Here is a 27,025-nt window from a genome sequence, read left to right on the forward strand (position 1 = left end):
TCCTTAAAAGCAAAAAGTATTTCCCTCTTAGCGTTTATATGGATTTTTATCAAATGTGGAAAACTTGTGAAGACTCCTTCCTATAAAAGGTTAAATTATGTTGTATGTGAGTATGTTAAAACCCACAAGGCTGCAAAGTAAGCAAATCCTCTTCGCATTATTGAATTACCCACGCCAGAACTTCTAGAACTTTTGGAATGGGCTGTTTTTCTCTGGAGCTTTGGGTGGCTCTGACCAACGGGTGAGGGCTGGCAGTCGCGGGGATTTACTGATGGCATTTGTCCTGTTTCCATCTCCTCCCACAGCCCCGTTGTCAAAACACCACCACCACAGAGTCCTCACCCATGCCCTGTCCCGAGGGTGATGGTGTTGTCTCAGCTCTCCCACACCTTCCAGAGGGGCTGCCTTGCTCCAGGTGGCCTTGCCCGGGCTGGGCCCTGGGTGTGCCGCGGCAAGCCCAACGCACTGTAGCCTCCGCTTGAGAGACACCACTCGTCACCCCCATGCCGATCCCTCGTCACCCCTTCCATGCCAGCTGGGAAGGCAGGTGTCCCCAAAAGTTGTTCCTGAGCCTATGTGTCCTTGGGACAGCGTGGTGTTCCGTGCGTGGTAGTTCTTGGGAGACAGCAAATTTAGATGAGGTTCTGGAGGAATTTATAAGCAAGGGATTTTGATTATTCTTTGAACTTTGTGATGAACACAATGCTTGTAAACTCTCTGAAGCAGAAAGAAGTCCTTTCATTTTCCTGCTGGGGACTTTTTTCTTAGCTGAAGTCTCTCTGCATTATAAATATAGATATTTATATAAAAATTTAGATGAGGTTCTGGAGGAATTTTACTGAGCCAGTGCTGCTGGCAGGGGCCATGGGACTTGAAAAGAATGTGAGAAGTGGATGGAAATTGTGAGGTGTACAGTAGTAATTCAGAGTAGCTTCCTGTCGTTTTTTAGTATAGGTGTGAAATTTATTTACTCAATTGTTTTAAACAGACTAAGAAGGAAATGTTGAATTCCATTTGCTAGAATTATCAGATGTTAGTATGAAGTTCAGGTGCTTCCCATGGTATTGGGGAGCTGTTTGTTTTGAAAGAAATTGGCAAACATTTTCCAATGTCCTGATTTTGATCTGGCTTGGCACTTCTCTTGAACTTGTCCTTTTGTCACCTTGTTTAAAGAAAAAACATAATTCCAACATGATTATATTATTTTTGACTTGTGGCACTCAGACGTAAAGTGAAAATGAGGAAAAGCTTGTGGCTCGCTTTGGCAGTTCGAAATGGTGTTGACCTTGTTTCCCTTAAAAGTACAGTGGGATTAATCAGGTAATATTTCTCCATTCTTAATTTACATTTATATTTTGCTAGTTTTTAAATTTATGTTTAGTATTTTAAATGTATGTTTAATATTCCAGATTTCCTTTTCATACTTCTGATTTTTTTTTAAAGACCAGTATTGAAATTCATTTTGGCATATGCTTTTTGAGATCTGTAATAATTTTATTTTGTTTTGCCATGCAGTTCTGGCTTTGTGTTTTCTCAAGTTCATATAGACTGTCTTAAGTTTTTTGGGTTGTGTTTTTTTTTTTCCCTAGGATGTGAGTGTCTGACTGCTGTTAAACCTAAACATACCATAAAATGTTGCCTTAGTGCTAATTTTCTTTGTGATTTTATTACAGTTTTATTCCTGCTCATTTGTTTCTGTCGTAACAGAAATATAAAATTCTGTTACATTTGGGGGCTAAAATATAAGCAGAGTGAATTTATATTTAATTTTCTTGTGTGAATACTCAGAATTCTTTTTAATGGTGACGAACTTGTGGGAGAGGTATGTGCTATTTTTGTAGTTAAGAGCATTGTTTACATCCAGTGTTCTTCATGGACCTTTGTAGCTCTAGAGAAGAAAACGCTAGAAATGTAGTTCATGTAATGAGAAACCCATACAGTTTGTCATCCTCCTGGTTTCTTTGGTGCGGGGATTAATTGTTTTAAGAATGTGTGAATGATAAAACTGACCCAGGTTTCATTGATTCATCTCAGAGGTTGGGCATGGCCAAAGTTGATGTTTGTGACAGCGAGCTGGACTTAATCGCCCTTGTCAGCTCGGTGGATTACAGAAGACCAAATCTAAAGAAAATATTAAAAGTTCTAAACAATTTTTAATGCTTTTATTCCTTTATTTCACCATAGCTACATGGAAATATTTCACCAGATTTTTTTTGCCATTTAAACCAACGAGCCTCCCAGAATGTCGGGAGCATGCACTCTTGTCCGCACAGACCCGTTTGTGTTTCCCTCCGTGGTTTGGAGTCTCTCTGCTGGGGGGCATGAAGAGATTACACCCCAGCAGAGTGTGATGAAGCTAAAACTCATCACCATCTGAAAGGCCAAAGTTGCATCTCTGCACGCCATTTTTATAAAAATGGAAGTATTCCTTGATTTAAGAGAGAGAATGCTTGATAAAGGGCAGGAGGCATGTGGTGTCCGCTGACCTTTAGGGGTGGCCTGCCTGGGTTAGGACTAAAGCACTAGAGCAGAGCTTTGTGCTGGGAGGGAGCTGTAGTTCTGAGTGCTCTATCAGGCTGCAGAGAAGTCTTCTGCTTCCAGATAAATTCCCTTAGTGTCCTTATTACATTCACTTTGTAAAACAAGACTGAAAACATCTTCCAAGAATTAGTCAGGTTTCTGTTCATAGAGTTTTATCCCTATGTTTTGATACCATGGCCTCACCAGGGCAGAGGCTTTTTTGGATAGACATGAGATGTGTGGGAAGGTGATGGTTGGTAAGGGCGGAGGGAAGGATGTTCTTACCCGTTTTGCATGTCTATTAACAAACTGGGTCATTTTGCTGTGTTGTATTTACATGACTTGTTCCTGGGATGGTGTGAAATGTGAATCACCAAAACATGATGATTATTTAAAAAAAAAAATAGGCTAAATGAAACATAACTCAAATAGAACTGAAAGGCTAAATGAAATCAACTGAAAACAGAACATGCAACATTATTCTTTTGGTACAGTTTCCTTCTGCAGTTGCTGAGTAAAGCCAAATAGTTCTTTTTTTCCATGTCTGTTAAAAATATCTAGGCTTTTGTATTTGACTATAACAGAGACACGGCAAATACATTTCTCTCTTCAGGTTCGGGCTTTGATTTGTTTTTTGCTCCTGGGTTTTGGACACTGAAGTAGAAATTTATGGTGTGTTTTAAAGAAGGCTACCGGTTCTCATCTTTGTCAAAACCCCATGAACATCGGGCTGATTCTGGTTTTACAACTGAGATTAGAATTTGGCAGAATTTCTCAGTGGAAGGCTCTCCTCCTTGGCTTATGTTTTGTAAGTTCTGCTCACTTTTTCTGTTCTTGCCTAAAGTCTGAAAGGAATTGTGTGACTCAGGAAAACACATTAGGCGTTTGCATGAAATGCCAGGCAAATTATAGGGAAAGTGCTGTGCCACTCTCAAGCATGCTATGCCTCTCTTTTACACATAATCTTCATGTGTATTAGTGTCATTGATTTGGTGTGTTTTTGTAGAGTGCAAGCATCCTGAATCAGGACCCCATTATGCTTGTCACTGTATAAACACAAAAAAAGAAGGTTTCTTTCCATTCCACAGAGCAGCCTTTGTGCTTAGAGCTTAGAGTAATATAAATGTGTCTTTGTATGGGGAAAATTCAGAAGCAGGGAGTAGGTAAGAGATCCCTAGCATGGTTCATGAATGAGATTTCAGTCCTGAAGCCATGCTTAACAATTTATAAATTGAGCAATATATATGTATGGGTATTCTCTTTCTGTTTTTTTTTTTTTTTTTCCAGATGCATGTATGGAGAAGTTGCTTTACTGTTAGAAGTACTGATATTATTAATAATAGATTCATACTTCCTGTAAAGCCTTTTGATTAAGAATTCAGAGCATTTGGAAAGCATTGATATACAAATCATGAAGATTTCTGTGCTTTTTAAATTGAGAAGCGAGATTAACCTATACATGAGTAAACTGAGGAATGCTGTCACAAAATTTTTTGCATGTGCGAGTTTAAAAAGTAGCAATGCTGACTGGTAGTCCTGTTTTTTAACCTCGAGACACCCTCCTTTTCCCTTCTTGAGATCATAAGAACTGCAAATTACAGACTTCTCTCTGACCAATTATAATTTCTAAGGTCTCATTCTAGCAAGATGAACTATAGTATTCAAATCGCTTAAGTATGTAAAATAGGGACTGTGGAGTATAATTAATAAAATAAATTAAATAAATGTTTGCAGCCACAGTTGTATAATTGAGGGCTGGGTGGGAATACTGTTTGTAGACCCTCCTGTTATCAGAGTTCCTTCTATGCCAGCTCCTTACCTGGGGGCAAGTTTGGATAGCTGGAGTCAGGCAGTGGTACCTGCTGTGTTTAAGCAGTAGTTGGGAAACTATGTGTGCTACGAACAGGTAAACTTTGGTCCTGGGGAACAGCTAACATCTTCAGCCATGTGTACCAGAGCTGTTATATGTTTTATAACCTGAGGACCAGGCACGAGGTGAGTCCAGGAAAAAATTGTTCATGTGAAGAGTATTGATGTGAGGAACAGACTCTTCTGGAAGTGGCAATGTAGGCAGCCACAGTGAGCCAACCAACCAACCAGACTAAAAGCAAAAGACCCCACTGCAGAACACAAAATGTATTGTGAATTCTTCCCCAAACATTTGACATCTGCTTTTTAAATGAGACCTGAAATGATACAGGGTTATTAAAGGGGAGGAATTATTTTCTTATTCATGTAAAAAGTTCTAATCTGTTTTAGTGATATTTTTTTTTCCTTGTTTCCAACTGCACTCTCTTTAGAGCTGAAGTGCTGAGGTCTGCAGGTAGCCTTTACATCTCAGCTGTGTGTTGCAAGCTTTACTACACACTGTTGAAAAAAATGTGTGTAAACCAAGGTAGTCCTGGGTGGATTTGATCTCTGTTGCCTTTGAATATCATTACTAAGCTGTTAAGTTATTCTCTTTGATGAGCTTTTTAAAAGTGACATTATTTTCAAGATAATGGATTATGATCAGGCCAGTTTCATAGTGCTTCAGTCATAGTTTTTCAGCAGTGTGTTCACAAAGACCTGTTTTGTGATAGGGCCAGTCAAGGCATCCTTTAAAAAAGTGCCCATTCATTCTGAGTGTTTGGACTCGGTAGCACTGGAGTTCAGTGTCCGATCCTAAAAACGTAGGCCTAATTAATTAATGTCCCGCTGAACTCGATGAAAAAAGCTGGTATTCCTCATCCCAGTCCTCCGTGACGGCATGAAAATATGACTTGTGAGGAGCAGCATTCTGAGTTTCCTTAAACTGCAGCAAACATCCATGGGTTGCCATGTCACCAGAGTTTCCAAAGCATCAGGAGGGATTTCTGTAGGCTTCAGCAAATCTGGGGATTTTGGGAGTTCTGTGTTGCTGTGCTTTGACAACAGGTTAACTATCTTTTTCTCCTAAACAGCAAGTGTGCCTGGCAGATTAGAATGATCTGAATGGCCATGATGAAAATTTACCTGAATTATGCCAGAGCTAACATCTGGCCCTTAGTGGACTTGGCACTGCACAGAAAATCAATCTTTGCTTTGAAACTGTGTGTTTCTCAAGGTACTAATTCCTAGCTGTGGATATCAAGGCCTATAGAGAGACTGCTGCACAGAAATGCCTTCTTCCAAATATACATTTGTTTGATAGCCCCAGTTTTCAAAAGTGTGACCTCTGTTAATTTGTCACCAGGCAAATTATTGTCACCTGTTCACTGATTCCATGAGAAGCCCAGGCAGACAGCAGAGCCCCATGCTGGTAAGCATTTCTGGTTTTGCTGTTTGTGGTAATAAGCAACCCACGTAGAAATTGACTGAGGTTCCTGCACCTGAGGTGACATGCATGGTGACATGTCCAGGGGTAGCAGGAACAGGTTCATCTTGTCTGGAACTGATTCCACTAGAGCAGCTGAGCCTATCTTATATTTACTTTTAAAATAAGCTAAATGGTTATCAGATAAGAAAGACAAAGTCTTTCTCTTAAAATTGCCTACAGAATTTCCTGCTAGATGTTTCTTAGAAAGATTAAAACAAGATTAATGGAGTTTCTGCTGTTGTATTTGGGTAGAATTTGATATGGAAGCCTGTGTTTTTAAAAGCTGCTATAAACACTTAGAGCGTAACAGAGCATTTTTGTAAAAAGGAGATAAATACAATAGCTTTTTACATACATGTACAGTCTATTGAAAGGCCATCCAAAGCACTGATACCAGTTTAAGAAGATGGTCTTTTGCCTTAGTTATACATCTGGGAGGTATTAACTGAACATTTTGTGGAGAACTGTGAATACCTTAGTTGCCAGTTGTCTAAAGTGCAGCTAATGATTGCTTCAGTGCCAGTGTTTTGATGGCTAGAACCTAGACCTGAATATGAATACAAAGAACTCCATCTAAAAAAATGCGTGTGCGCACACACTTCTTATACAAAACAGATTTCAACCATCTGCTTGGCACTTAGCTTTGCAGCTATAGGCTCTGATATGAAAGGAAGCACTGTCCAGATTATGAAGGGTATCACTTTCACTGGCACCTTAGAAAAATCCTAGTGTTTCAAAAAGCTTGTTTGTCCAGTGGTTTTCTTCGGTGGAATAACGAAAACAACACCCTTAGGCAAAATTTTGCGTCTGCTGTCATTTCTCTGATGGTAGCATCTCCCTTACCCTTGCAAAAGATATTCTGTAGTGAGGAAAAGTTTCTGTTCTGCACCTCGGCATTTCCAAGTGTATCAGAGGAGCCTAGATGAGTGGCCCTTGGAACTGACACCCCAGATGGTTTATGACACAAAGCACTGTTTGCTTAGGAATACGCTGCATGGCAGAGTCTGTTGCCCAAGCACTGCAGAGCGTGTCAAATCAGCATGCAAGTTAATGGACCAAAAGCTCTTCTGAATTTAACACTTTCCCATTTGATCGGAATTTACAGCTTTAGATCAGGACCACAGTCTTCCTTTAGTGGTGCAGTGGTGGAAAGTAAAGTTGATGCCATAAATTACAGGAATATAATACAATCATTTTGATCCAGTTCATCTGTTTAAAGGTTGAGAATTAATGAGACTGACTAAAACCTTTGGTAAAACCCTATTTATGGAATATATAGCTGTATAAAATAAATTTTGAAAGTGAGGAGATTTGGGTATGTGATAATTTGGTACTCCGACTAGTTCATGTTTTACCCTTAAGTTAAGCAGAGGAAAATCCACCGTAAGAGAAAAATAAATAATCTGTGGAGCTTTCACTATTTGTTAGCAGTTGTCCTTAAAATATGCAGGACAAAAGAGTTTCTTCTTTCCTTTTCTTCCTTGAAAGCCTTTCTTTGAAAGGGCTTGATAGTATTTTCCCTTAGGTGCATGTTTGGAAAAAGATGGCAAAAATGCAACCTCCTGCATGTGACAAAGCCTCTGTGTTTGGCCATCCATTTAGTGCCGTGTCACATTAGTCCTGCATTGTTAACACCTTTGGACAGGGCTGAGGGTTGCTTGCTGCTGTGTCTGGAGAGCTGCTTATGTCAGTTCATAATGTTTCTGGATGCTTTCCTCAGTAAATGTACTTCTGATTTATAAGTAGGGCTGGATTGTTTGCTTCCAAGATATCAGGAGGGTGAATAAAAGGACTGATTGATATTTATGTTCTCATTTTAATAAAGATTTCATTTTCTGTATGTTACGGGGTCTTAAGAAAGTGCTGCTGTAAACTATTACATTTTATTAGCCTGAGCCTGGCTTTTTGTGGAGAAGATCTGAGATGCTGAAAGACAGATGAAGTTGTATTTCTATGGATAAAATGATGATAATATTGGAAACTTAAAAGCTTCTGCATAGTTTTAGTTGAATCATGATGTGTGGACAACAAAAATCTGACTCTTTTAACAAAATGTGTGTGAAATTAACAGTACTAATGTTTTCAGTGCCAGCAAGAAGATAGACTTGCAGTCCTCTATATTATACTGAACTTTTCTCTTCCTCAGCTGCTTCCCTTTTACCTTCTCCCCACATGCAGTCACACTTTCTTTCTACATTTATATGATGAGTCCTGTTATTCTCCCAGGTAGGGATTAAAACAATAAACCTGTTAAGTTTAAGGAAGTTCTGAAGCCCTTTCGGTGATGATCCAGATGGAAAGAAAGCCAGTTCTCCCACCACGGTGTCACCATGCCTCCCTGTAGCAGCTCTACTGGAGCTGCTTGACCATCTGATTAATGAAGCAGTTCTTCATGCTGCGTGCCATAAAATGGGTTTTTTCAGGAGTGGGAAATAGCAGCCTATCTGCCATTGAGCACTAATGATTGCACAAGAATGGGCTCCTGTATTCTGGGATGGGAGAGAAGGAGCTCTGTAAAAAAAACAGTTTTGAGTGAATTCATAATGAGACTTTTGCTGCTCAGCATTCATGTTCTTTGAAATTTTAGAGGGGAAAGTTTTCTTGACCAATGTCAACAGTTTGGTAATTTTTGTTGCTTCCCCTCTTCCCTTTAGGTAATATAGTCGTATTTATTGTCAGTTTATTTTCTGTAGATTCCTCCAGTCCTCTGTGGTTGGGAGTGATTTCTGGAGTGACTGCATGGCAAGGTAAATTAGAGATAGCAATTGGTGGTGTGGAAGGAAGGGTTGGGAGAAGGAGGAGGCAGAGGGTAGGAGAATGCAGCTACAGTTTCTAAACAGCCTTCCAGTTGTCCCCCTTTTTACGAAAAAGGCAGCTGTTAAAGCCAGACCCCTGAAATGTTTAATTTTATTTACACTGTTAAGGCTAAGTTTCCTCTGTGCTCTAAATATGAGATGGGCAAATATCTTGCCCTCTTCCTTCTTCTTTTTTCTTTTTAATTTCTTCTTTCACTTCCACCACTAAAATTGTGGTTGTCTCTTTCTGGTCTCTTTGTGTTGGTTTTAAGGAAACTGCTGCATTCTATCACCCTTTCCACTAAGTTTAGCCCTCTGACCTGTGGAAAGCTGGTGATGGATAGAGGATGGTTTTCAGAGGAGGATGCTCTTGTGATTTTCAGCAAGTTTGATGTTACCATCGGGTTACAGCTGCATCTGCATTAAACCTGGGTGTGAATGACCAGGTTTAATGGTTGGACTTCAACCCTCCTTGTGGCCTGTCTTTTTATAATGCCAAATAAAAGTGGGCTTTGCAATATACAGGTGCCAAATGGCAATGGAATATCAACTTGCCGGTGCTTGACTGTGTAGCTCCAGTGTGCGAGGGAAGGCGAGGTCAGGCACGTGTCAGTGCAGGACTTTGGGAATCCCTTGGAGCGTTACATGCATCTTGTGCCTTCCTGGAAGCCCTAGACAGATAGAGATTTTAAAGTCTCCAGGAAAAAGTTGTCTCCTAGCTTTAAAAGACTGCATAATGTAGCAATGGCGAACAAAGACATGCAGACCTCTTTCTTTGAAGAAGATAATTTATTGCAACAAAGCAAGCCTTTTTATGTTCTAAACTTAACCCAAAACAAGCATGCATTTGGCTGCCTGCCACTGCAGTGTCGCTGTTCACACATCGTTTTACCCAGTCAGCTTTTGGATCACCTGGTGGCCACTGGTGTCCCCAATCACTGCCCCATGCACGAGGCGACCACACGCCAGCCACACAACCCCTTCTCTGGTTGTGTGATCTGTTTTATGCCTGCTAGCTGAACCTTTCCCAGAGTGCTTTCTGCTGATCACCAGAAGTGAGCAGGATTCTTATCTCCCACAACATAACATCTGCACGTTCAAAGATTCTGGTGTTACATTTAACGCTGAAAGCAGGAGGAAGGCATGAGCGTGTATGTGGGAAGAGTACATGATTTTCATAAAGAAATAAAAAATTGTTTGGGAAAACATTGCATGGGAGCCAATAAGTACAAAGCACTTGGGAGTCTTTTTAAAATTATGGGGTACTTTTGGGGGTTTTTAATAGTTTGGCTCATGTATCCAGGCTCTTTGGAAATATACCCCGTCCATGGGTATTTTAGGGAAAAACAAGAGCTCGTTTTTTTTCCCCTCTCCTTATTTTTATCTGTGTGAAACATCACAGTGAGTGCCCAAAATAAATTGTTTGCCATTTTTAAACGCTGTATCAGGTGGAGTTCAGTAAAGCAAGACAAGTGCATTGTAACTGAGAACTATTGTGCAGATTACCTGTTTTTCCTTTGAGATGAAAACAGCCTGGGTGAATAGGAGGCTCTGTGTAGCACCAAGGGTGGGTCTTGTATTGTGTTTTTAATTTTAGAAACACCTAGGGAGAGTAACAAATAAATGTTTGATTTTACCAGCTGCTGGTGTCAGTCCAGTTTTCAGCTCTTATGGACAGCTTTAGAAAGGAGAACAAGGACTGAGTAAGTCCAGAGAGCAGTGTTTGTTTCTACCTCCAAAGATTTTATTGCTGGCTCTTCAGCAGCTCTGGGTAGTGGGAACATCCTGGGAAGTTTGTTCTTCCTCTCCCTTTGCAGTATCGTGGTGTGAATAAACAGAGGCTGTGCTTGTCACTCGGCCTCCTTGCACAAACCTCACATTCATGTGCCACCGTGGGGCTCTGTCCAGCTCTCACTGAAAACAATTGTGAGGCTCTCATTGACTTCGCTTGGGTGTTGGATTTGGCCCATTAGAGGGGAAGAAAATAAAGTGGAAGTGTAGTTAATGATGCCTATTGATGCTTTTCCTGGCACAAAGTACTGCAGATAATTGTTTCTAGATGAAATGCAGTTGCATCTAAGTATTACATTTATTAGCTTTTCAAAGGAGGGATAACCAAAGTGGATATATGGGGTATTTGAAGTGTGATTGTGTGAGACTAAGATAATTTCAGGAGAAGAGCTTAAGTCGCAGGATATGTGTGATGCCCTTTGTATACAAGATGTGGAATTGTGGAATTTATTTTGCATGCACTGGTTCTCACTGAGAAGGAATCCAGAATACAAATATATAGTCATATTTAGAATATATGAGGAGTGGAGCCTCGCTGCTGTAGACTTCAAGGCCTGGTAATTTGGCCTGATAGTGATGTGATCTCTGGAAATACTTCTGTTAAGTAGGTTTAATCCTTATTAACAGTAAGTTGCTTGAAACCATTTTGGGTAAAATCTGGGAAGGAGTATAGTAGATTGAACACATAAATAAGGGCCAGCTCTGTTAGGCTTTGAGTGACTTTGATTCTTTTGAAGTTCTGGAGGTTTTGGACTTGCTAAAAGCATCAGGCCACGAGCAAAAGAATTTTCACCTCATCTTCAATTTTTTCTACTGTAATTTTAAGTGTCATTTTCACATTAAAACGAGGCACTGCTTACATATCTGGCATAATTTAGGTGTTTCCCTAACCCTCACTATGATGTGGTTAAGAAACGTGAGACAGGAAGATTAAACAGTCTGCTTTTCTTAAACTTTATTCTGGAGTGCTGAGGTTTAATGATGTATGCAGTTTCTCCAGGTTTTGGAATGCTTCTTGTTGACTCCAGAGTGACTTATCTGTGGGTGACTGTGATCCAGAGCCTCTAAATAACAGAGATGGGAGAGGGCAGTGCATGTGTCAGTGGTTTCTTCCCATCCACCATGGAGGGGGAGGGAAGGAATGAATGGCAGGGCTTTTGTCACTACTGTTTTTTGGAAATGTGTTCAAAGAACTATTTTGGAAGATGATGGTGAGGTTGTTCCTACTACTTGCACTGCATTGCCAAAACACTGTGCTCTTGTATGACGCAATAGATGTGGTTTGTGGTGATATTATGAAAACATTGCTTTGTTGTGATGATTGCAGAAAAAAATCCCAGCTACATGGTAACATATTTGTAATATTTTATTGAAGTGAAACATGGAAAATACAGCAAAGCTTGGAGTCCCCTTGGAATGATTTCACGTTTCAGGAATGAAGAAGCAATTGTGAAACACTGAAATGGGTGTACATGATATCAGTTAAAGAACAGATTTTGGGCCATTTAAGTATAGTTTAGGGGTTTTTTTGCTATTGTTTGTGTTTCTTTTGGTGTGGACTTGTCCAGGTTTTTTTAGTATCCCTGTTACTTGTTAATTCAGTGGGTAGCAGGATGCACATTCACATGGCTAATAATCCAAATTAGAAGGCATGCTTTCATTTTGTCCTGTGAAGTATAGGCAGTATTACCTAAAAGATAAAGAAGGTAGCTGCTGCTGTTGTAGAGTAAGGAATGAGACATGGTAAACACCTAGCAAGTTACGCAGTGTAGTCACTGAAGGATGTCCAAGTAGATAGAGGCAAGAGGACTACAGACTCATTCCTCTCAATATCTAGTCTGAAAGTAAATCACTCAGAAAAGTAAACAAGAGAAGATTCATGCTGTCACTTGACACACTTCAACTGGACAGGTTGAACTCCAGGGTTCCCCAGCTATGCTGACTGAGAGATTTGAAATGATTTTTGACTTTTTGTTTGTTTGTTTTTATTTCCTCTCTGTTTGCACAACCTGTTTTTGTTTGTGCTTGATTTTAAGGCAGTGGACATTACTAAGTCTGAAAGCTTGGACCTTTTATGGATTTTTTTTTTCTTTTTTTTAGTTTACTAAGGGTAGACAATTATAGCAACACATTATAGCCAGGGCAATTGAACATCCTAGGTTTTTAAAATTACTTTAAATGTACTACTTTGAAAATTTTATATGTCGACTAGGTGTGTGAGTATTTCAGTTCTAAAACTCTGCTTCGTCTGCATTTGGAGTCTTCCATGGTAATCCAGTCAGAATCTCTAAGTGCTTTATTAGGAGTGTTTGTGTGAGGAAAAGGTGCCAGAAGAGCTGCATTGGAACAGTATGTCACTGAACCAGCAAACCAGCACTGTTCCTTGCTCCATCTTCCTTTTTTTGTGTGACTTTTTTCATCTTTTTTGTTGTACGTTGTGAAACACTACAATATTTATCATTCAGAGAGCTAAAACTTCTGCAGTATTTTCTTACTGCCTCTTGGTAATGACATGTCTCCTATAAAGCAGAGCAGGATCTACAGCAGAGATGTAATGAATGACCACAGTCAGTGACTGTGATGTACAATTGATTTCTGTTTTTTGAAAATATACCCTTCATAATTAGTAATTTGGCTGAACTACCCTATTCTTCTTTACGTGAGTTGTGTACTGAAAGAGTCATGATACATGTTATTACTCATATAGCTGTGTCAATAATGATACAAGCTATATAGATGTGAAAAATGGACTGGAACAAATAATGGCAGAGAACTGAACTAAAATATTTTCCTGTAGGTACATAGTGGCACTTTTTGGTATGTTAAGAAACCACAATCTCAGAACAATTCTATTGAAAAAAATCTCTAAATGTGTTATAATCAAGTCCATGGGGTACTTTTTCAGGGTGCCTCCTTTACCACTTTATATAGTGATTTGATCAAACATGTAGCATCACATTTATTCTGTGAAGAAAGTGATATTTGGGTTCATGTCCTGTTTGTACAGGAATGTCCTTTCATCATGTCATAGGTAATACCAGACTAGCACAGCAGAGCAGTTAGACTCACAAGGTGTGGGTCTCTAGAAAATCACCACAGATCAATCAAAAAGGAGGTATTTGTAATTTATGTTGTACAGCTAAAAATTAAATGCCCAAAGTTTCTGTTGGAATCAGTGGCAGCTGGAAGTGCTGATATCTTTGTAGGGTTAGGCATCCTGCTAAAGTCAAAAGGAGGTTTTAACTCTTTGAGGTCATTTGGCCTCACGGAATCACAGAATGGTTTGGGTTGGAAGGGACCTAAAAGTTCCTCTTGTTCCCACACCACATTGAAAGAAAGGGATGGCACCAACTAGGTCTGGTTGCTCAGGGCTGCATCCAGCCTGGCCTTGAGCTATGGAATGCTTCTCCTTGGAGCATCCATGGTCTTGCTGAGGAATGAAAAGGGAATGGAAGAAGGAGTTGACGCAGGAGCGAAGCGGGGATGGGGTGGGACTGCTTACATGGGTGAGCTTGTGTGAGAGACGCAGCTACCTGCTTTCTGTCCTGCTTTTGGAATTTTGGCTGGAAGGTGACATGATACTGGGCTCTTGCTCTTTTTTTTTTTTTTTTTGGGGTTTTTTTAAGTGGTGGCTTCATTTTGTTCTGTAACTAGGGTGAAGGGAAAGGTTTAATTGGCAATTTATAGGTGGGGGAGGGTGCTGCTGGAAGTATATAGGGGTAGCAAAAAAGAGAGAAAAGAGAAACAAAGATTGTTTTAGTCTTTTTAAGGGGTATGGCTGTACAGGTTTTGAGATTCATCACCAAGTGGAAAAAAGTGAGAGACCAAGGGAAATTACCTGTTTATTTGACTAGGCCTTCCCTTGACACTGTAAGCTATCATCATCTTGATGCTGGTTGTCTTTCAATGTATAATTAGCCTGGAAGTGAATGAATGTGGGTGGTATGGTGAAGGATTTTTTCAGAAAAAAAAAATAAGATAAATAAGGCGAAATTGGGCTGCTGAGGAAGAAAAGTCTTGTGTGGCTTTCCAGGTTTTTGGTTTGGACAGTGCATACATGTAACTCTGGAAACAAAAAATGTCCTTAGTTGGAGGTCCAGGGAGACTTCACCAGGAACAGTCTGCTTGGAACATGCCCCTGTTTATTTTGATGATGGTAAATGCTTTGTGCTTCTGTTGTGCCCCATGTGCTTTGGCCTCAAGGTGCTTTGCAAATATTAACTTGCACAGTGCTTCTGAAAAATCTGTATTATTGCTGCCCCCCTTTACAGTCCTGGAAATTGAAGTCCCAAGGAGCGCAGCAACTCAGCTGTGCTTTTGCCTGGAGAGAAAAACCTCACATTGAGTCACCCCAGTACAGTGAGAGGCTTCAATAGGTCAGGAGGAAAAGTTGGTTTCTGCAGACTCCTGGGTGTTTGCAGCTCTTCACTGCATTCACATTGGGCTTGGTAGACAAACTTGCAACCTTAGAGGGACAGGAGGCAAAATTTTAATTAATTAATCCCTAATTGGCATAGCAGTAAGTAATTCTGCTTAATCCATTCCTTGCTGTGAGGTTGAAGTAAAGCTAAACATCTGATTTGTGGAGAGGACAAGGGGAAGAGGGGGAGTAGGCAGTGAAAGATGGGCAGAGGCAAACATTTCTTAGGCCACATGGGGAGAAATACCTATAAAAATAAGAGACCTTTCTTATTTTCTCTCAGATTGCCTCTTGACTTAATTAGGTGAAATGCAAAAAAATAGACAATTAATTTTTGAAATAAGTCACTAAATTTTCTCTTCTCCTTCTTGTCTTTCATTCAGTCCATGAGAGTCTCTGGAGTGTGAAATGTGAAGACACCACATTGGAATTAATTTTGCTTTTTCATTTAACAGATTGTGTTACATTAACACCACACCATTGCCAAGCAGCAAACCTTTCCTTTCCTCAGATGTTAGCTGCTAATACAGACTAAGAACTGCTGAAAGAATGGTTATACTGAAATGCTTTATTTAAGTTTTTCCTCCCTTGTGGCTCGAGTGGGCCCTGATTCTGCTAAGACGTATTCACATGAGCAGGCTCACTGAGTTCTCTTTTATTGCTTCCTAGCAAGCAGGCTGGATTCTATTTCATATAACGTGGCCTAAGTTAGAATTTCAAAGCTCACTCAATCCTCAGAGAGACCGTTGCAAGACTCTCTTCTCCCCTACCTAGACAGGCACTAAACACACTGAGGGCACAATTGAATTAATTAGGACTACTCATGTACAAAAAAATCAACCAAGATTCTTTTTAAAAGATGACAACTTTGATATCCTAGGGTTCATTACCAGCCCAGGAATTGTTACTGCTCATGTAACTGGATTATTAAATTATTTGCTGATGACAAATCTTGTTTCCTATATTAAACATACATTGAGAGTCTTGGTGTAGTTCTCCTGAAAAGAATTACCTGTAAATCACATCACAGGATTTATTTTTTCTCCCTAAAATGTGTTTTACTTGCACTTGTGAGTGTGGGTTTGGTTTTTTGTGTTTTCAGTCCTGGAAGTTTAACCCAGGATATGACAGTCAGGCAGTTCTCTGGCTCTCAGTGTATCCAGTGCTCAGGATTGCTCAGTGGGGTGGTGCCATTTGACATTACTCCTGTCCAGAACAGAAGCATACCTTGAGAGTTTGGATGGATTCCTTTGTTTTCTTTACTCAAGATTAAAGTATTTCTAGCTCCATCTCCTGTAAGAGCAGCAGCCCAATTCCCGGAACCACCTCACTGATAAAAATACAAGTCTATTCCCTTCTTTTTTACCACATTTGTGTCTCATCTGTCTATAAGTTTCTATTCCATTTCAGGCTTTCTGTCCTTTGAGCTAGAAATTTCATATATATTATTTAAAAGCTTCTGGGCTGCAACTGTAAACCTGAGTTACTTGAATTCGAAAGTATCTGAGCAAAACTATATTTAAGGGATGGTTCTTCTTTCAGCTGTGGTACTGTTGTGCATTTCCATCTTTATGACTGTAATCCTATTGCATTTGTAATTATCAGGACTCAGTGTGGATTTGTTGCCAATGGACAGAGGTTATGAACCCAGTGAGCAGTCAGTCTTTTAAATGTGAACAAAACTCTTTTACTCTGTGTGTGTGTGTGTGTGTGTTTGTTTTCAAGATGATGTAGTTGCCCAGCTATAGAACTAGCCTGCATTTCAGTTTTTACAAAACCAGAGAAATATGTTGCAGTGCTGCTGGAACTGCCTTTTTCAGGTGTAAAAGGCTTCAGCTGTTGCTGTGTTACACCTGCAACCCATGGTGGTGGAAGATCACCTGTTTTAGGGTATTTTTGCCTGTAGGCCATCTTCAAGCTAAAGTAAACTGATGTACTTTGTAACCATGCAGTCTTTTCTGGATGCTATTTCCAGATACTCTTATTTCTGAAAAATTTCATTACCTGCCTTAATCTTCCCTCTAATATTAATTCTTTGCTTCCTTTTCACTATGATATGACAATACACGATTAAATGCTTGTCAGATTCACAGTTTATTGTGGTCCTCTTTGGGATCCTGGTTGTTTTTTAAAGTATGGTTTGCCAGGTGTGTTTGGTCCCAATAAAGGTGAGAGGTGTATGACATCCATGGCTGCTGCAGGAAAGTAAGCTGTGACTGTCCATTAAAGGGAATTAAAGTAGGAGCTGTGGAATGTCAGGTGTTGTACTCTGGTCACAGTATTTCCCAAAATTCTAAGGGCTGTGTTTAGTGTATATACTCAGCAGTTGTCAGAATATTTGCATCAAGGCTGAACTGGATTTTGACACTCAAATTCTTGCACAGAAAGGTCCTGCTCTGATTCTGTGTGATGTGGACCTGAGATGGTGAACACTTGGTCTGTTCCAGAGTTCATTTTCACAAACAAAGTCTGGAATGATATTTCCAAATTTTTGCTGTTAGATTGTAAACATTGACTTGCAGTAGAAGAAAATCATAGAACTGCAGAGGGAAAGATGAAGTTTGTGTATGTCAGCTAGGGTTTGGCAGTACAAAACAGTGTACTCTTTATTAAGCGCACTTTAATGGGTTTAAATTATTTATGGCTGCTACTATACATGGGAAGGTAAAGAATGTAAAGTATAACTTTAATAAGAAATGCTTTAATTTTGGTGGATAACTAATTTTTAAGCTGCCTGGAAAATGCAGCGCCTGGACAGAATTCCCTGAGCAAGGCAGCTGCCTGCCCTGGAACTTTTCTGGCTTTAATAAGATGTCATGGTTTGACACAGAAAACGAATTCTTCCGGAAGGAAGAGTTCAATTTGGACATTGGCCAATTGAAGGTAGACACGCCTCTGAGAACACAGAGGGGTTAAAAGCAGAATTCCCAGGAGAACTCACTCTCTTTGGTTCCAGTCAGCGTGCAGTGCAGACTCTCCCCTGCCTGGCCACGAGCTGGGTGGGGGAGGGGAGAAGCCATGTGGCCTTCGGAGGTAAGCCCAAGGGTGGAGGGGCTGGAACCGGGCTGGCCCCCTGCAGATGGAAGGGTGGAGAAATCTGGGATGTCTCCATTCCCCCCAGAGTCTCTCTCTCTCCCAAGAGAGAAAAAGAGACAGCGGTGGTTTTATCAGCAGTTCACCGTGGGGAAGGAGAAGAGCGGGGGGACCGCAAGGTGCCCAGCCAGGCTGTGGGAGCTGGAGCCTGGGCAGTGAGCCATCTCTGGGAGTCGGGACTTTTAACCCTTCCTTGAGAAAATGAAAGCTTTGTGAAATTTTTCTCCTCCTCGGTTTGAAAGAGAGGAAGAGAGACAGCTTGGACCCTGGGATGTTGGAAGGAGAAATTCTAGGTGGGAGGAGATGATGGAGTGGCTTTTGGCTGGACTTTTTCTTGGTAGCCACAGACTGAACTGATCTTCTCCTCCAAGAGAGACTGTATTTTAGGAGGATGCTGGTGAGCCAAAGATACCTGCTTCAGCTGGGAAAAAAAAGAAGTGCAGCGAACAGAGAAAAGTTAAGGAGGTTTGTGGTGGTGCCCCCTGTCTTCACAGAGGAAGAAGAGAAGAAGGTCTCTGTTCTTGGACTCTCGGCCCCAGGGGAAAATGGGAGGGGACTGTTGGTCCCAAAAATGGAAAACTGAACTGTTGTTTTTTCCCCTCTTGGCAGGGCATCCTTGAAAGGAAAAATCCTAAAAAGCAGTCTGTCCATCCATGCATTGGTGGTGAGAGCACTGTGCATGGAAAGGAGAGGGTCACCACTGGCAAACTTTTTTTCTCCGGGCGGTGCCATGTGTGACATCGAAGCACAGGATGTGGCAGCTGTGTTTCTTGGGAGGTCTGTGGCACAGGAGAGGCTCCTCTCTCCCTGCAGATGGACTGGGTGTTGATTATCTGGAGGGTGGGAACCTGATTGGGGTCCAGATTGTGTCTCACTGTGGTTTGTTGGAGTTGGGTGGTGGGAGGAGGAATGCTTTGGAAGGTTTTCATTTTGAATTGTGTGTGTTTTCTTTCTTCTTTTTTTCTCTTTTACAGTAGCATAGTGGTAGTAGCTTAATAAAGTTTTTTTCTTGTTATTAGGCTTGGGCCTGTTTTGCTCTGTTCTCGATCGCATTTCACAGCATTCAATTGAGAGATTGCATTTTCATGGGGGCACTGGCATTGTGCCAGTGTCAAACCATGACATAAGGGTTGATTGCACAGGTGGCAGTGACAACAATGGTAGATCTTCTGAGAAATCTATTATTTTCACAGTGCTGCTGATGGAAGAAACGCTTAGTAGCAGCTGATAATTAATGATCAATTTGGAGATTATCACCAACAATTTACAAAGGTTGACTTTTCCTTTAGAAGTCCCTTTGGATAAACTGGATGGTAAATTACCTGCCTAAGGCTTTTACTTTACTTGTGCTAATAAGATGAAAATGGAATATGTTTGAAGAGCTCTGAACGGAACTTTTCAGACTGTCCGATAATCCATACAACTCTTCTTTAAACATCTTAAGTGAGTGAGCAAATAGAGACTATAATAAAATTGAAAACTGTCACGTGAACATGTTACCACCCTGTCTACGTAATGGGGCATGGCAAATAAGAGGCACTGCTGTAGAGTTCATATTTTCATTTTATGGCATGCATTAAATATTTGATCATCAGCCAGCAGAGAGGAACAGTTGGGCTGAGAGTAGAATTTACAAATAGATGGGTGAGATTTAGATTGACACAGTCTGAGCATGGGATGGAGAACTTCTGTATTTTAGTAGTTCCTCTTTACTTTGTGTTAAGGTCCCCTTCTGTATATCCTCAGACTGGAAAAAGGAGTGAGTAATCTGTATTTACTTCAGAGGGGATAATAATCCTTATTTACTTCACAGGAGAAGGGATATGTGAAGAGTAATTAGTATTTGTAAATGCTTTTAAGGATGATGAAAAGGGTAGTGCAAGTATAGAATGTTTGCTCATAAATTTGGTACAAAAAAGAAGAGGAGTAAGATGAGGTTTATAGAGCTGTGAAGGTGTTGGAGACAGAGATGGGCTCCCAGACAGATTTTCAGAAATCTATGGGTATCTTAATATTTGAAGCATATTTTAAATTCTCTTAGCAGCAAGGCAAACTATGTTTTTTGCACTTTAATATCTTTTAAAATCTGTCTTGTGCTTTATATTCATATCATGTGGGGTGGGAAGGAGGTAGAGTGAAGTCAGCAGCTTCGTAATAGCTGCACTTTCTGATCATCCCCCGTAAAGCAAGTATGGAGATGGAGGATGAGGGAAAAGAGAGGAGAAAGGTAAAAATCTTTGCGCATCTGATGAGCCCTTTTACAAGGAAGGGGTTTACAGACTGCTGAAAATGCCAACCAGTGAAGTGGCACACAAGTGAAAAAGGTGCAGTGACATTCTACTGGTAAATGCTGGGTTTAGGGGTTTTTGTTTGTTATGGGGGGTTTTGGCTTGGGTTTTTTTGTTGGTTGGTTGGGGTTTTTTGGGGGGTGGTTTTTTTTTTTTGTTTGGGTTTTTTTGTTTGGGTTTTTTTTTTTTTTGGGTTGTTTTGTTTCAATTATCACTGCCCAGAAAAGAGGGTTGACTAGATTTTAATGTAAATACAGTCATTAGGTTAAAAAAACCCACTATTACTGTCTATTGGCAGGACTCCGTGTAGGAACTTCCAAGAGAGTTGGACTCAATGAACCTTGTGGGTCCCTTCCCACTCAGAATATTCTGTGATTCTGTGAAACTTAGTTTTGCAGTTACAAAATGCAGTAGCTGATGAGAGAACTTAATTTTTGTCATCACTGAAGTGTCAGTGCACACAAACCCACTGGGTAAATAAATGATACAAGTAAGTAATGAAAGCAGCAATAGAATGTTTCCTTTTAACAAGGGAAAATCTAAGCTTGCAGGGCATTTTATAAAGGCAGTTAAACATTCTTATCTCTTATGTAAAAATAGAAAAGCTGGGAGCCAGAAAGGTCCAATAAATTATGTGGGATTACACAGGACATTGCTGTCTTCTGAATTCTTAATGTTGAGTCCTGGTTTCATGGTCCATCCTGAGGCAGAGAAGGCATTCAGGAGTAATCAATCTGGGCAGAGTTTGTGTTTGTGCTTCTTTGGCAATCATCAATGCCAAAGACCATTGCTATACTTCAGCAATAAATTTCTCTGATGTATTGCAGTCAGTTCTTTCTCCTAGGTTTCATTCAGCAGCTCTAGAACTTGCCAGGTGACCACTTACCCAAATCAAAAGGTATTTTACTATCTTTTTCAAATAAAAAACAGGATTGTGGACCTTTCTTGTTGTGTTTTATAGCCAGTTTTGGCTGTTCACCTTGAAAATGTAACTTATCATGAGCCTGTGACACCGAGGTCTTTCTTAATATATGGTGCTAATGAATCCATGATTTTCCTCCATGTCCTAGTTTATTCTAACTGTAATTATTCCTGGTCAATTGTTTTGGCTGCAGCAGCTATGCCACGGAGTGGCTATAGGCATCTTCCAGTGAAGAAGTTTTCTTTCTAGTGTTTGACTTCAGATAGACCAAAAGGCTTTCTGTTGCCCATGGTCTGCATTTTTACATACCTGAATTGTTCTCAGTGCCAAATCCACATAGCTCATGTAGGAAAAACAAAAATTGATACATTTGTGGGGAGTGTCGAAGGGGAAAAAAAAAAAAAGGGAAGGAAGTTTGTTGTTTATTTTTTTTTTAAGAAATCAGTTATTTTTTGGAGATGCTCAGCACCTACAGCTCTTCTGCCCGAAGGAATCCAGAATCCTCCTTCTCTTGAGGGCCAGTGGTGCCTTTGGAATGCCTCCTTTCCATGCAGTGGTCATTTGCCTCATCAAACTTCTGACATATATTTTAGATGTGAACATCTGGATTCAGACTCACTTATACTATAATTAAGTGTATCCCCAGCAGGGAGAGGGGTTTTGATAGAGGAAGTCTTTTCAAGAAAGTGATTATACCTCTTTTTATGGCAATAACAGCCAGGTTTACTTTACTGTAACGTGTGTTTATTCTTTTCAGGAAACTGTTGCTGTCATCTCAAGTTGGACTTCTGTGGTAATATGTGCCTTAGACTGCTAAATTGTTTTAATACATCTCAGTAAAAGCAGTTGTAGGCAAGAGCATTTTAATGGTGATTTTTAAGTCTCTTTGAAGGCAGTGTGTGGAGAGTGTGATGGAGGGGAAGAGTCAAATGTTCATTTGAAGATGTGTTTGAATGAATCTTCCTACAAAAATTTGCCAGTGTTAAGAAAGAGGGGCTTTGCCTCTTTAAGATCACAAAGGCCTCTCAGTGGGGGATGGTTTTGGTAATGGAAAAACCAAAAAAGGTTCCAGTATGTGGTGGAGGAGGTAAAATAAACAAACACAATGGATGATTACTCCATCAAGGCTTCTTTATCCTTGGGAGCTCAGTCAGTGGTCAGCATGTTACCCAGCTGTCCTGGTTTAGGGCAAATTTGGGAGAAAACCTTCAAAGGGGAGCGGCATCTTCCGAGTTTCCTTGGACGGAAGGATGTTCCTTTCAGGCTTTTTCTCCTCTCCACCCCACTTCACAGCTACCAGAGCTTTTTTAAGTAAACCACTTCTTGCAGTGGTGCTGCTGTGCCTGCCACTGCAGTCTTTCTGAAGGAATATTGGAGACCCCTTATGATTCTTAAGGTTGTCTGTTTAGAATGGTCTCCCATTTTCTTATTTGTTGATTTGTTTTTACTTTTCCTGCCAATATGCATTTGTTTGTGCAAGGATAAATGTATGTTACTCAGATCTGTGGTTTTTCTTACCTAGCAGTTCCAGCAGTGTTTAGAGTTAGTTTGTTAAACTGGGTAATTATCAGCTGGTTATGATTGTTCTTTTCTCTTGCAAGTTTACAGGTATATCTTAGAATCACACAGAGCAAAAAATCAGCTTTCAGGCAGCTGAAGTCAATCCATTTACCTACATGAGGAAGTGTGTTAGCATTTGCAAGCAGGTTCTGGAAAGTGTCCAGTATTGCTGGAAATGGAACATGGATGCTCAGAAATCAGAAAATCACAGCTGTGAAAGGGGCTTGTCCAGCACTGCTGCAAGTGAACAGATATGTGATTGCACCACCCATGCTTTTAATGTAGATCTTTAATTCTTATGTTTTTCTGAATAAAAACTGGGAAAAGAGTACAACAGCTATGAGGTAACTGAAGCAGACTTCACAATACAGTGTGCACACTTAATGAAGCAGGAACCCTCACATCATACCATACATTTTTCCCATTCTACCCTTCATTTGTTGGGCCAGAGATGATCCATGACTGTGGATCATCTGAGGTAGGAGATAGGAATGCAAAACCACTTGAGCACTTGTAAAAAGTTCATTTTCTCTCTTGGAATAGCAGAACGTCTGAGTAGAATTATTTTAATTTAAACAATTTTTGTTTTACTCTATTGGTATTTCAGAGTAATTTTCCGAGGCAGCAATTTTCACTAGTTTCTGAAAGGCAACATCTGGGCTTTGGAACAATCTCTTTTCAGCTTTGAAAATCCTACCTCAAATTGCTTGTATGTTATAAATGTTCAAAATTTTTTTTGTGGTGTTTTTTTTAGCATAATGAAAGGCAATGATGTATTTTTTCCCCTGTGATTTTATCCTCAAGTTCAGTTTGATTTTTCCTTATTGGGGTCTCCAGGATTATTTGTTCCTGGGCCAAGAACACACCTGTCACGTACAAACCCTCCAAGAAGGGAGGAGCATGCACGTGGATGTGAACAAAAAAGAATAATAAAAATTCTGGGCAGCTGAAATTAACCTGTTGGAAAGAAAATGTTTGCATCCATTAGAGACATGGCTGTGCTTAAGTTTTATTTTTTTTCATACCCCTCCCCTCACTACACACACAGATGAAAAACCGATTTCACTGTGTCTGTAGCTCTTGAAGGTACACTGAGGCACCAGTTCTGCTCCCACTAAACTTAATTAAAGGCCCAATATTTCTGTGATGCAAGTTTGTGCTGTCAGTGGTTATCTGTTTTACTGGCATGATCAGTTTTGCCAGGAAACAAACAGGCCACCTGTGGATGGATGTGTTCATGTGTGCTTGTGGGGTTTTTTTTTGTTGTTTTTTTTTTTTTTTATAGAGCAAATTCAGATGTGTAAACACCAGTGAGTACCTTGAAAATAATTTCTTGAGTGTAGTTACATGTAGATTTACAGGAAGGAAACACACATGGAATATACAGTTATTATTCTGAACTTAACAGTAGGGAAACTGAGAGTGAAGTGGGGGAAAAAAAACTTCTAAAAATGTCTGTGTTTCTGGCTTTTTTGTGATTGCATACAAACTCTGCAGAGGAAATGTTGCTTAGAAAATAGTTAAAATACCATTTGTTGAGTTTAAAATTTAAATAAAGAAAGGAGAAAGAGGGGGATTGAAACTCAATGGCTGTTTGTTTGGCACTCGCATCAGACAGCGGCGTGGTGGAAGAGCTGTGTCATATTCTACCAAGATCTCAGTCAAAATAATGGTTCCTCACACTGAAATCTGGGTGTCTTTTGGAATTCTTATTATTAATGTTGATTCTGCTGAAAGTAATGAATCATTTAACAATGCTTGAAGAAAAATTTGTGTTGGCTTGGTTAGACAAATGCTGCAAATGACCAAGAATGCAAAAGTTTTAATATTTGCTGACTTTTCAAAGTGAGCCCATGCTTCCTCAGATTTATTTGTAATAAGTTGGTCACAACTGCCATAATTTTCAAGCTGTTTCAAGTCCTTGCCTTCATTTCTCTCAGTGGGAATTAGGTGTGCATGTCTGTGTGTGATGTGTGGATTCCTTGTGCAGCACAGCTCTCCCACTCAGTGTCTGCAGCAGGACTGACAACTTCCCTGTCATTTTCAGGTATTAGTTTGTACATTGAAGTCTCAAGGCTTGGAATCATTAATTATTTGACTAGATCCTCTTTGTATTTCAGCAAGCAGGAGAGTGATGATTACCTGATGTCACAGTGACTGAGATAGTGCTTTCAGCAGCAAGCAGTTCCTAAAACTTTACATGAAAATAAAAGCAAAACTCTGCTATTTTTGTGGTGGCATGATGACAAATTTTGCATAATAATAAAAAGTATAATAAATAAATATTTAAAAAGCAAGATGTATGAGCAGCTGAAGAGTCAGGGGAGGTACATTTCAGAAAGGTTGGGGGCTGGAAGGAAAGGAAGCCAGAGTTAACTTGAGGATGCACTGGAAAATAAATGAGCTTGTGGATTTAATTCAAAATCATCCAAGCAGAGTCTTTTGCATGAAAGAAGCCAGTGATCAGGCTCAGTTTACTTAAAACATCAACAATGACTGCATCCTGCTGTTTCAGAGTTTGTGCTGATAGATGCTTATCGTCCTTGACACGGCAGCACCGCTGTTGTGTGTTCAGTGCCATAACTGTGCTATCGCTCTGTGCCTCTCCTGCTTTTGAGAAGTACTCAAAACTCACAGGTTTTGAAGTTTGTGTGCTTAGAAACATGCTTTTCAGAAACTAAAATCTCATCCTGTTGTTCCTAGTTTATAAACGTCTCACTGGATTTTTGGCTCTTTTTGCTGATCTACAGATGCGTGAAAAACAAAAGGGTGAGGAAGTTGACAGGTACCAAACAAAAACCGAGAGCACAGGTTCTCCTGCTGAAGCTGATTTTGAATGTGTGTCTCTGGATGAATTGCTGGATGTTTCTGGTTAGCACACACCAGTAAGGTCCAAAGTCTGTATGAGCTCTATGTAAGAATTAGGTAATATTCATTACAGTAATAGAATATAGTAGATAGGAGTGTATTCATTACCTTCCAAATTCTGCTCTGGTTGAAGGCTGCATTCTTTCAGCTTACAGTGTTTCACTAAAACTTGCCTCATGCACAGTCTTTCCCAGTGACCTGTTTCAAAAAGTCCCTGAGAAACTCAGTGTAGCAAATGATAAGAATGTTCAGCATGAACTTTTTTGACAATGGATTTTTACTAGTTTGATTTTACAGTAGTTTTTTTTGTGCATAAATTCCTTGCAAGTGCAAGAAAATGGAGATGATAAAATTGCATTTGATGGCATAGAATTTTTAGAAAGTGGTTTTTGATTTTTTTTTTTCCAATTTTCTAATAAAAGGTTTTGTTAACATTTTCTTGAAGGACACTTATAACAACTTTATCGAATCTTGTCAAATTGAAACCATTTATTTACCATTGGAACTTGGAGCAGTAGCTTTCCTCAAAAAACAGTTTCCACAGCATGTGGAATGTCAGGTTTATGAGCTGGGCTGCTGATACTACACTATACTTCAAAATGAATTGGGAATAAAATATTCCGTTCCCATTTTATATTCAGAATCCTCTAAACTGGGAGACTCTCCAAGATTGTTCAAGTTACTCCATACAGAGAGGAAATCTGGAAAGCCAAAGGGAGAAGGTGGGCCGGGTGAAATGGAAATTATGGAATGCCCCTAAGCATAGGATTACTTGTGGCAGCTCTAATAATGGACAGCTGCACAGAAATATTACTCAGGTTATGCTGGAGTGATCTTGGTTTGTGTTAACAAAGTTGACTTGTTCATCAAAACCACCTTTGAATAGCATAAGTTATTCGTAGCATAGGTGTACTTTAAAAGATAACTGATTGATACGATCTTAGAAAGTAATAATTAACAGATTATCCCACCTCAGTGTGAGTGACAAATGAGAGCACATTTCATGCACAGTTTTTACTGATTAGCAGATTATAGACTTTTGCTTATTTTTCCTTTTTGTTTTTGTTTAAATTGTAGCATTACTTCAGTGAACAATTCCAAACCAGGCTGTAAATGACTCAAAGATATTGCCAAATTAAGTCTGTTTTCAGTGGTATGTGTAGAAACAAGTCAGGCTTGCAGTTCCCAGTGGGACAGTGTGTGGGAGTCTGCCACCCTTACTCATGTTGAGTAATACCTTATTACACAAGTAATCTTGTCAAAATGAATAGAGTTGGTTTTTTTAAGGTACTAGTTATTCAGTGTACATAAATAATGAATTACTTTGGGGCCAAAGCAGAATAGAAACCATTGTTAGTGTTAACTGGCACCTCTTGCCAAGGCTGTGTGTAAAAAGAGATCATAGTTTCAGTAAACCTGGGAAGAAGAACT

The 27,025-nt window shown here is 39.9% G+C and overlaps 1 protein-coding gene across 39 annotated transcripts in view; it reads left to right on the forward strand.

Moving 5' to 3' along the window:
• SOX5 (SRY-box transcription factor 5) overlaps positions 1–27,025 on the forward strand; it is a 612,816-nt gene that overhangs the window by 334,323 nt on the left and 251,468 nt on the right. For 3 of the 39 annotated variants that reach the window (XM_072923597.1, XM_072923603.1, XM_072923599.1), the window contains one exon: positions 5,735–5,800. The exons of 35 other annotated variants lie outside the window; for them this stretch is intronic. The gene's annotated coding sequence lies outside the window, so the exon portion shown is untranslated. Of the gene's footprint in view, positions 1–2,944; positions 3,329–5,734; positions 5,801–27,025 lie in introns of those variants that run through there. One more of the 39 variants, XM_072923600.1, reaches the window with a different exon arrangement.

This window comes from Taeniopygia guttata, chromosome 1A (assembly GCF_048771995.1).
Source record: "Taeniopygia guttata chromosome 1A, bTaeGut7.mat, whole genome shotgun sequence".
Classification (NCBI taxonomy): Eukaryota; Metazoa; Chordata; class Aves; order Passeriformes; family Estrildidae; genus Taeniopygia; species Taeniopygia guttata.